The sequence below is a fragment of the Accipiter gentilis genome, chromosome Z, assembly GCF_929443795.1.
Source record: "Accipiter gentilis chromosome Z, bAccGen1.1, whole genome shotgun sequence".
NCBI lineage: Eukaryota > Metazoa > Chordata > Aves > Accipitriformes > Accipitridae > Astur > Astur gentilis.
In genome coordinates, this window is record NC_064919.1 from 89,249,242 (window position 1) to 89,256,611 (window position 7,370).

Consider the following 7,370-nt stretch of genomic DNA (forward strand, 5'->3'; position numbering starts at 1 on the left):
AAATCAAAACTAAGAAATTTAGAAAAAATTGGTAAAACCCAGCACTGATCAGTAAGATTAGCACTGTGATCTGAGGAACTGATGAAATCAGTCTCACTGGAAGAAGTAAGCAATTAATATGAAGACAGAGTAAACACTCTTCATCTCAGGGTTAAGCAAAACAGGCAGCTGAAAAAAACCTGTATTTTGCATTTTTCCCTACCCACATATGCTCTCTCTGAGGGACAGAGAAAATTGAGATTTCAGAGCTTTTTTTCCATTCCTTAGTCTGTTTGACTAAAGGTGACTCTGGCTCTGTGCAGTGAGGGCCATATCCCTCCCCCAGATCAATATTTTAATATGACTTATCAGAAAGAGAATGAATTGTTTACTTTAAAACCTCAGGATCCCATAAAGGGCGAGGGAAAGGTGTCCACTGGAAACAGAGGCTTTCAACAGCTGATCACTGCTGGGAACCATAAAAGAAAACCAAGACCTCCAAAGATCCGAATACAGTGATATTCAGCAAAATGTCATGCAAGAGAATCTCAGTTCTGACAAGCCCTAAAGACAAACCAGAGGATCGATCGTTTGGCAGTTGTGTCAGATGGTAAGTGTCTTCCTGTGCTTGATTCATGTGAGGAAAAGGAAATGCTAAAATGTATTAACAAAAATAAATAGTGCAGGTGAATTTTGAATACTAAGCACTAAGCACTTCAGCATACCAAAATATCCGCAAATGCCTGTGGCCTGTCTGTGTTAATTTAACTGGATTTAATGTCTTGCAGGTAATGATCTCTGCCTACACTTCTAAAAAGATTAGGCTTTTATTAGTGTCAGTGGGCAAGCCACCCTAAATGTTTATTGTTTAAAAAGAAAGCGGGGAGTGGGTGGCAGGGAAGCTGACAGTAAGTGTGGTTAGACTCCACCAGGTTTACAGTAATGCTTCCAAGTCCGGATGTCCAGGTATACAAAAAGGACAAGTTCTGTCACCCATCAGGATACTTCTTGAAAAACGCTCTTGTTCTTCACAATGTTCTTCTCAACTGGAACGTTCCAATAATATTCTTTATACAAATACCTAGCAGAAGAGAAGCAAAAAGTGGATTTTTTTTTTTTTCTCTGATGTTTATACTTTGTTATCTCCCTGTACTGACCTGTAAATTTCCCATTGTTCCGGGAGGGTTTCTCCATTGCAGTACTAAAAACTAGTGGCCATTTCTCTTTCTTTCATTACCTTTTGTCTTGGAAATATTCCTGTTGGATTGCTGGAAGCTTCCATGTAGCTGTGGAACTATAAAACTGCCTGCTTGCAGCTGTATCATTTGCCTGGCTATCTACTGTCATGTGTCTAGAGGCACTACTGCCAGGGCTCTACTGCTCTTTGCACTTTATCTGCCAGTGATTGTCAGACTTTTCCTCAGAGAGCTTAATTAGAGTGGGATCTTTCTTGACCTTTCTTCTGTGCTGCAGAGAGAAAGATGAGTAAAATATGTATGAGGAAAGGTCAGGGGGAAAAACACTAATACTGTGATGAATTAGAAAGCAATGTACAGTACTTAAGTTCCTTTGGCATTTGTTTCTCATTATCACCAGTTACAGCATGCGCACATTTATTAAAAATAGCCTTGTGTACCTCAGGTCTACAACTGCAAGCTGCATCCTAACTAGACAAATCTGCCTGACAGTTCCATGTATGCGTTCAAATGCACAACTCTTTCCCACTACAGCATGTACAGACTTAAAACAGACAAAATCAGTGAAAGATGAAAAGCACTTTGAAACATTTCAGCCCTGTCCAAGCATTTATAGGCTTGCATCCTTGACGAGGATGGGAATGACAGAGCAGTTGTAATAATTACGTTTGAAAAACAAAACAGTCTGATCTGGTAAGCAGCCAGTGAAGGTTCATTTCTCTCTATTTACCAGCCACGGGCCACTCAGAACTCAGCTCATACTGCCGGTTCATGCTTTCACTGAGATTTGATTAGATGTACTTGCAAATCAGTTAAACTGGTCCAGAGCCCTAATGAGTCTGCACTGACTGATCAACACTGGTTGAACTAGATTACATTTAAGAAAAAGATCCAGAAAATACACAAAGTTCAAAAGGTAAAGACATCAAAAGGTAAAGATTGGAGAGGAAATACTTGTTACACTGCGCAGAGTATGCTGGTGGTTCAGGCATATTCAGTATATGTAGGCAGCCAGCTTGTTTGTGTGCATTAGTGTCTCCTCTCTGCTGGCACTTCAACCTTTGATGCTGTAGAACAGAGTAAGCTAAATTTCCCTACCTGATGATCTGCATATAAACATCAGTATTTGGGAGCCCTATGCCCTTATCCTTAATAATTTCCTGTTACAGCTCCTTTCACTGCCTGAAACCAAAGCTGCTGTTTCTGCAGTAGCCCTCAACCTGCATCTCATCTGGAGAGGAGATTCTTTTCTGCATCATTTCCTTCAGAGAGCCATGTTCTACTCCCCACAAGCTTTAGTGCTTCAGCTGACCTAGTGGTAGTTGCCCATACACAATCTTTTATTTTGGGGCACGCAGAGCTGCACTTGTCACAAACTGCAGCATGCCCTGATTCAAGCTAGGGACCACCTCTCCTACTTATAACAGCTGATATTTAAAATGGCGACCACTTGGTCTCAACAAGCACAGAAAAGTGATTTTCCTCCATAACTGTACCACGTTCAGCGTACATACCTCAAATGTTTAAATTTTACAAACAGCTGATGAGAGAGATTTGTGCCTCCTTCTCTCGTTTCTCAGTTGGAATGCCTGATGGGAGTGCTGACAGCAGACAGAATAAAGCAGAGGTGTTAAGGCTATTAATGTGTGGGAGTGACACATCACCAGGGCAGTGAATTTAGGGAAGATAAAAAATGAGACTGACAGGAAGGCTAAGCCCATGGGAAGAGTTCTCAGAGGATCTGAGATCCTGCCTTTTGAATGCTTTAACTTGCTTAACAGTCTTTTGCTAAAATGCAATCAGATCCAGAAGACTACCGGAGAGTCTAGTTTTATTATGTATAGATAGCAAATGCTCCCGAATATGTAAAAATGGGAATGCCTTTACTGAGCTTAAAAAAAATCAGACTGATAGTTTAAAAGCATTACATCAAGATGTTCCATCCTCATCTATTGGCACAAAAAGACAACTCCATTCCCTCCCATGGTTCTTCTAACCAGTCCATACAGAACTCTTCTTTGAGTCAGAAAGTTCAAGCTTTCAGTAGCTACAAAAACCATTCTGGTACTCAGCACATACAGAATCTACCCAAATTCATGCAAAATGTAGCATTAATGTTTAATGTACTCTCCTATCCTTGAAAGATTTTTACCAGTTCCAGGGGAATAAAGGAATTACACTCTGGTGGTCTGCCTCTTCTTTTTTCTTTTTCCTTTCTTTACGCTAGAAGACTCATTACAGTTATCAGTTAGTTACTAATATGATTTTTTTATTCCTATTAATGAACATTCACTAGCTGGCTTGCACTTTCACAAAGCTACATTCTATCTGCACAGGTCAGTGTTTCTTCCAGTTAATATCCAATATGATCTTGCATAGATGATCACACTAGTTGGCAGACTTTATATTGACAGAGGAAAAAGCAGATACATGGAAGAATAAGATTCAAAGGCTACTACTATTCACCCAAGCTCTTGTTTCTAATCTCCTCCCTTCTTGTGCTCCTCTTTCTCTGTTTTCTCTGCTTCTCTGTAGTATTCAGATGTGATGATGACACATAACTTAATTTCCATGGCTTTACAAATCACTGTTCATCATGTGACCCTCAGTTACTGTTTGTGTGCTCTTAGTCCACTCCTGATGAAGAGGATCTTTTACAGGATTTTTTATACTCCCTGAGGATGTGCAGAAATGTTATTAGATTTGCAGGCTAAACAAACACAGAAATACACTCTGCCCTATTAAACCAAAAAAACAGTCCTGGGAAGAAATGAAACACAACAGTTGTGTGTATGTTAGTTACACTGCTTAATTCACTACTGCATAGGTGTTGACCTGTCACAGAAGAACTTGCATTGAATAAAACAGGTGAAGCAGCACTAGGAGTACAGACCAACTTGCTGTCTTGTAAGTGGGCTAGTTCTCCAATGCTGGTTAAAAACAAGTATATGGAAAACAAGCATCATCTTAAGCATCATGATTACGCAGATCTAACATAGCTCTATAAAAGTCAGGCGCTTATTCTGAGCTGTCTCCATCAGTAAAAGAAAGACATGTGTCCTTGCAGAGAATGATTCATCCCTCCCTTCATAAATTTGTCTCTTAGGACAGGACTGATTACTTTCTTCAAGGTGCCTGTCCATCTCCTTTGCCTGTAAAAGCACGCTTAAAGCTACTTATCTTTAGATTACCACAGCTAGCTGAGACAAAATATTCACCTCAAAGAAATTCAGAATCCTGTCTCCCACTTCCTTGGTGAGAATCCTGATATACCACATATAAATATGCATAAACATGGTCTTTTCTCTGTGTTTTGCAGATCTTTGAAGCCCCCATGCTGAAATCTGCAATGTATGTATATTACTTCTTCCATGGACTAATGATCTACTACTACCAGAGCTGTGGAGTGTGACAATGGTGTTTGTGTCCAGTCTATCAAACGCCATTATCACACTAAATAGCTACTGGTAGACAAGACATCAATTCAGAAAAGTATGTGAACTGTAGCAATACGTTTTCCCACCGTACTGAGGAATAAATAAGCTTTTAACATGTATGTCAGGATGATTCTGCTCTTTCTTTTACAAGCAAAAACACCATAATATGTGGGAAATACATACTCTGCTACATGCTCTGCCAGATTCCCATTGTAAAGCACACAAGTCATCTTAAGGAATCATCATTATAATGTCATCATTAGGAATGTGGATTTCATTGGAATCAATGGGGTTGTGATTACCTCTGAAAAACAAGGCCAGCTTGGATTTTCCTTTTTCCTGTTGAATTGACCAGGACAATAGAATACTGAATAGAATAGCTGATGTAGTGAAACTCTGGCTCTTATTTTGGCACCAAATTAAAACATAGGTTTGGAACATTAATTGACTGAGATGCTCATGACATTTTTCAAACAGAACACTTTCCAAAAATCTGATAAAAAGTTATTACCTCTAACTTGAAACACCATTTATTCAGGTTTCAAATGCTTTCAGCTTTGCTCCCTTCCATGCCACAACTGTATGTATGATTTGAGCACCATGCTCAAGTCCACTGTCTTGTATTCTAAACCTACTGTTTTGGGAATGGTCACAATTTCCTCATAGAAATTCTTCTGAAAACTGTTGTAAAGAATAGGAATCATCTGTAGGAACTTTCACAGGTCTTAATGAAAGCCAGGCACCAACACTGCACTGAGAAGTCTAAATCCCATTGAATAATCCAAGATTTAGGCTCACAGAATGTTGCACTCTGATTTGCAATGAGAGTGCTAACCTTAATATTCATCAGCATGTTCCAAACTCCACCTTTCTTCTGACTTCTAGCACTAGGTAACCAGAGAAGCATAATGAATAGGAAGCTTCCTATGGCTGTGATGTGTACAGTGCTGCTGGAAGAAAGCATAGATGAATATGTGAAATTTATCATTTATAGATTATACTGTGTTTCCATTTGCAACCAATTTTTATTACACAGTGTTTCCCAACAGAATATCTTCAATGAGTTACTTAATTTTATTCCCTAAACCTTATTTTCTATCATGAGTTATTGCCATGGAACAGTCATTAGCAATGTGTACTGCTGAAAATTAATGGAAGAACATACAATGATGTACATTAAAATTGAGTTCCAGTCTAGATATTTTTAAAAGAATTCTCAGCACTTCAAATTGTAATAAACACAACAGGTCTTCACAGAGGAACCCAGAATAGTTTTCCTAAACCTTATACGTATCCTAATCACTCTTTGCATTCACAATTTTCTTAAGTGACCATCTGTTCTGAAAACCTGCACTGTCCCACTCTGTGCAAGTATCTGATACAGCAATAAAAGGTGACTGAATGGGGAGTAATCCAGTAGCCTCTTGATAAATTAGTGCAGAACAGCTCTTGCAAAAGGAAGAAGATAAAGCTTACTACCTCCAGGAAGAAGAAAGACTTTTTTGCTGCTTTTTTTCCTCTTCCAACCCTGCTGTCCCAAATAATCATCAGGCACAGTGGCAGGGAAAGGAAAGGAGCAGGGACAATGGTAGAGGAGGTTGAGGAGAGGTGGGAGTGCAACAGTGGACATGCAAGCACAGGGACAAAGCAAGTGGTATGGGAAGCTGAGACCTTGAGCAAGGCACCGGCTACGCAGCCACTCATTCACCTGTTCAATTTGTCTCCTTTTTCTTGAACCCCCTTCTCCAGCTGGGAGGACAGAGGAGAACACCACCGGCGCTCCTGATCCCTTTAACATAGTTCCAAGGAACATAAAGCTTATTTTGAGAGACTTGTGCCAGATGCTTATGCACTGCTGTCCAACTTCCCCGACATCATACTTCCAGTATATATTGCACCCCACTGGCCTCCTCTTCCCTGGTCCAGTTTTGCTTTCAGGAACAATAAATCTTAATTTTGGCTACCAGATAAAGCATGAATGGATGGATATAAATATTCCTCCCTTCTGATGTTTCCTACATTACACAGGAAGCTCATTCAAACACATTTCTGTAGCAGCAGTACCAGCCTTTTGGTGTGTGGCACGAAGGCTTTCTGCTGGGTGCTGATGCCAAGTCCATCCCTGTTATGTCCCTTGATATGGACCTGTCACATCACGAAACTGCAGCTGTGATACACCATCCTGCCATGTACATGGCACAAATCTAGCCACAGCAAACAAGCAGCTCTTGTCATCTGATCCTATGTGCACTCCTATCACAAGACCAAATGCATATCTACTGTGTTTGGGGGAACATGAACATGGTTCATGTGGTGAGCTTTTAGCTCTATAGAAAGAGAAAGGCTGCAGGTTCTTTGTGAAAAGGGTGGGAAGGGAAAGGTGCGGGCTAGGCTGCCCCATAGCATAAGCCTGGGCCCCAACCTTTGTCTGAAAGGAGCAGATAAATGAACTGGAATGACTGATGTAGGGGGACAGATCCAAAACATCTGGCACAGACCGGGCATCTATAAGACCACTAAGCATTAACACTAACAAGGGACATTGTTCTGCCACCATTGCAAAACAAGCAACCTAAGTCATCCATAAACACAGCCAGAATCCAGCAGCAACAGAATGGCTCCCAAAGCCAATATTCTCCTGCTGTCCAAGACTCAGTAAATCACAGTAATTTCACACCCACAATATTTTATGGCAGACTCACAGTGAAATCAGCAGAGCTGCAGATAATTATTGCTTATTTTTCAAAAGCTCTTTGCT

The 7,370-nt window shown here is 40.3% G+C and overlaps 1 long non-coding RNA gene across 1 annotated transcript; it reads left to right on the plus strand.

Annotated features, from left to right (window-relative positions):
- The first annotated feature begins 408 nt into the window (after nt 1–408).
- Nucleotides 409–5,056, plus strand: LOC126036399 (uncharacterized). Its single transcript, XR_007505139.1, has 2 exons — nt 409–589; nt 4,495–5,056. It is a non-coding gene; the product is annotated as an uncharacterized LOC126036399 (long non-coding RNA).
- The last annotated feature ends 2,314 nt before the right edge of the window (nt 5,057–7,370 follow it).